The sequence below is a fragment of the Rhinopithecus bieti genome, unplaced genomic scaffold (assembly GCF_001698545.2).
Source record: "Rhinopithecus bieti isolate Rb0 unplaced genomic scaffold, ASM169854v2 scaffold_6439, whole genome shotgun sequence".
NCBI lineage: Eukaryota > Metazoa > Chordata > Mammalia > Primates > Cercopithecidae > Rhinopithecus > Rhinopithecus bieti.
The window spans coordinates 2,241,788-2,246,318 of record NW_016805421.1 but is presented as its reverse complement, the minus strand read 5'-3'; positions in this window follow the sequence as shown (position 1 = coordinate 2,246,318).

Sequence of the window (4,531 nt, the reverse complement as noted above, 5' to 3'; positions counted from 1 at the left end):
CAATAGCACAAGGGTTCAGGAAATGGGTTAATGGAATCCTACCATTGTAAGGTTATTGCATTTGTCGAGTTGGAAGTGGGAAGTATAAAATGTGAAGGATACAATATTGACTCTAAACAAACTTTAATACATTAAGGATGTATAACTTTTAGCCTTAGAACAATGATGAGAGACCATTTTAAAGAGATTTTTTTGTCACACAGACCTGAATTTGTCCTAATCATCCTCACTTTCTGGTATTCACACCATGATATAATTCCCTCCTCTTGACTGTAGACAAGACCTATAACTTGTTTGTAACCAGCAGTATATGACAAACATGATGGGTTATCGCTCCTGTGATTATGTTCTGGTGTGTAAGACTCCATCTTGCTCACAGACTTGCTCTTTCTACCCTGCTAGCTTTGATGAAATAGGAACCATGTTGTGAATTGTCTCTGGACAGGGCCATATGGCAGGGAACTGCAAGTGTATTGGACTGGTTGAGGGTGGCTTCAAGTAAGAAACTGAAGTCCTCAGACATAGCACATAAGAAACCTGAATGTGCTCAGAAGTGAATTCTTCCCTAGCCAAACCTTCATGTGAGTTTGCAGTTTGGCTGACTTGTTGATTGCACTCTTGTAGAATTTTTATCAGAGGGCAGAGCTAAGCCAGACTTCCGACCCATAGAAACAGGTATAAAATCAGTCATCATGTCATAAGTATATCTATGTAACAAACCTGCACTTGCACCCCTGAACTGAAAAGTTAAAAAAACATTGATAACTTAGATAAAACTGACACATTTCTTGAAAACAACAACTTAAAATTTGCACAGAAATAATTGAAATCTGAATATGTCTGTACCTAAAAATTAATTTGTAGTCATAATAATTTCCAAAATGAACATCATGGAAGGTTTATGTGGCAAATACTACCCTTGAAGAAAAAGATATGTCAACTTACATGGATTTCAAAACAAAAGAAGAAGAAATAACTTCTGGCTTATTTGCTGAATCAGGTAGAACTTAACACCAACGCCAGATAAAGTATAATAAAAAAGTGCAGGCAAATATCCTTTAAGAATATAGAAGCAAAAATGTGCCTTGAAGTATCAGCAAATTTAAACCAGAACTGTATGAAGAAAAACTACATCGTGACTAAATGAGCATTTATCGACAATAAATTCTAAAATCATCAATAAAAATAATCACATCATCAAAATAAAAGAGAAAATCATATCATCTCAATAGATGCAGAAAATTATTTGATAAAATCATGCTTATTCATGATCAAATAATTCAGTACATTGGGGATAGAAGTAAATTTTCTAAACTTGTAAATGTTAGATATGAAAAACCTGCATCTAGTATCATATTTTGTGGTGAAATATTGAGAAATTTCTTTCTAAGATTGGGAATGAAACATGAATATCCATTTGTACAATTTTTATTCAATATTATTCTTGTAATAACATTTCTAAATATGATTTCTAAATAACAAATCTCATTTCTAAATCTGCATTAGTTCCCTATTGTAACTGCAACAAATTACCACAGACTAGTAGCTTAAAATAATACAAATTTATTCTCATAGTTTTGGACATCAGGGTCTAAAAAGAAGGTGTTAGCAGGGCTGTGTTCCTTCTGGAACCTTCAGAGGTTTTCTTGACGTTTCCAGCTTCTAATGTCTACCTGCATTCCTTGGTTCCCAGGTTCTCTCCATTTTCAAAGCACATCACTCTGACCTCTAGTTCTGTCCTCTCTCTATATATATACATATATTTTAATTTGATCCTTCTACTTCCATCTTATAACAAACCTTATTCATTACATTGAACCTGCATGAATAGTTCAGAGTAGTTTTTCTAACTCAAAATTCTTAGCTTAATCACATCTGCAAAGTCTCATCTGCCACGAGAGGTAATATTTTCAAAGGTCCCAGGAATTAGAATGTGAAGATCTTTGGGGAGGACTGTTATTCAGTCAAACTCAATAAACACCATGTAGGAAAAACCTATAGCTAGTATTACACTTAATGGTGAAATATTGAGCATTTTCACCATAAGAATGGGAATAAAACAAGGACGTTCAATGTAGTTATCTCAAAGATTTAGACATTACATGTAAGCTCAGGCTCCCAGGTGAAATCAGTTAGGCTTCTTGTGACCCAGTTATAGAAGTCATACCACATAATTTCTTCCACAGTCTATTGATTATGCCAGTCCAAAGGAGAGGGGTTATTAATTCTATCTCTTAGGTGGAGACAGCAGAAATTTGTTAACATCTTTAATCTATCACATTTTCCATTCTCCTTAAATTGATTAATAGATTCATCATAATTTCAAAAAAATTTATAACATACTGTTTCTTCTTTTGATAGAGATTAGCAGACTAATTCTATAGAAATGCAAAGGACCTAGGATTACTCAAATAATTCTGAAAAATAAGAACACACTTGGGAGACATACCTTACCTTATTTCAATACTGACATGAAAGTTGTAGTTCACGACTATAAAGTATTTATGTGATGAAAGAGTCCAGATTTGTGGATACATGGCCTACTGATTTTCAAAAGTTATCCCTGTGATGAGGAATAATGGTATTATCAAAAAATGTTGCTGGAACAACTAGATATTTACATGAAAAAATATGAACCATGACCTCAGTTGAAACCATACACAGAAAAATAAAAAGTTATCATAGACCTAAATGCAAATCTACAAGTATAAAACTAGTTGAAGGAAACCTAGAAGATATCTTTGTGATGTTGAGATGGACAAGGATTATTAGATAGGATACAAAAAGCACGAAACATAAAAGGAAAGGTAGATTTGATTCATTAAAATAAAAAATATTTGACTCTTCAAATAACATTCTTGAGAAAATTAAATGGTAAGCCACTTACGTGGAGGTAATATTTGTAAGACATATATTTGACAAAGTTCTTGTATTTAGAATACAACTCAAGAATAATAATAATAAAATAACAATTAAAATAAATGAACAAAATATTTTAATCAACACTTCAAAATAAATGACATATGAATGGAAAATAAGCACATACAAATACTTTCAAGATTACATTAATCAAAGATATGCAAATTAAAACTACAGTGAGATGATACTTCACAGACACTGGAGTAGCAAAAATTAAAAACTGTCAGTGAGACTATTGATGAATAACTGCAAATCTCATAAATTACTGGAAAAGATGTAAAATGTTATAAACACTTTGGGAAACTCCTCGGTTGTTTCATATAAACAGAGTCTCACCATTTGGCCCAGCCACTAATTTCTTTTCTAAAAATTTACCCTTCAAAATAACAACCTATATCCACCAAGATGATTGTGTGCAAATGTTTATACTGGCTTTTTTCATATTATCACAAACTGGAAACAACCCAAATGTCTATCACTAAGATTAAACAGATTGTAGTATATTCATGTGGACTGGTACTTAACAATAAAACAAATTAATCATAGGCAAAACAACATATATTATGCTGAACAAAGAAGTCAGTCCCAGGAATGCACATTATGTATTTTTTCATTTATATAAATTGCTAGAAAAATGCACCATGATGGGGCTTATTTTGCACCATAAAGCAAGTTAGTAAATGGAACAGAATTACGGTCATACAAAATATATTCTCTGACTTCAATGTAATTAAATTAGGAATAAACTATGATATCCAGGAAAACCCCCAAGTAATATAAAATCAAATCACACTTTTGAATAGTTTATGACTCAAAAACAAAATCACAAGGGAAGTGGAAAATGTTATCAACTGAATCATAATGTAAATACAATCTATTGAAATCAGTTGGATGAAGTTAAAGCCGTCCTTAGAGAAAAATTTATAGGTTTACATGCTTATATTAGAGAAGAAGAAAGCTCTGAAATTAATGATCTTGTTTTCACCTTAAGAAGTTAAAGAAGAAGAATGAGAAGGAAAGAGAAGAAAGAAGAAGAAGATGAGGAGCAACAAAATCTCTCAATGTAAATAGAAAAAAGGACTCGATGAAGACAGCAGAAATCAACAAAATAGAAAACAGAATGTTGAGAAAATTAATGAAACCTTAAGTTGATTTCTTTTTTAAATTTCAACAAATAGATGAACTAAAACTAGTTGGATCAATAACAAAAAGAGGGATATCAAATTACAACATCAGGAGGAAAAATAGGCTATCAGTAAGATCTATGGATTTAAAATGATAAAAAGGGTATATTATGAACAACTTTATGCCAACAACTTTAATGACTTACAGGAAGTGGATAATTTTCTGTAAAAGTACAATCTTCTAGAACTGATAAAAGATAAAACAGACAAAAAACATGAATAGCCCAATATCTACAAAAGAAATTGAATTTGTTACTAAAAACCTTTCCACATAAAACCTGTACATGAATGTTCATATCAAATGTACTTATAGTTCCTCAAAGCTAGAAAAAAAAGATATGCATCAATGTGAGAATAAACAGATTGTGTAATATTCATATAAACAAATACTTAGAACTAAAAAGAAATGACCTATGGATATAATATTA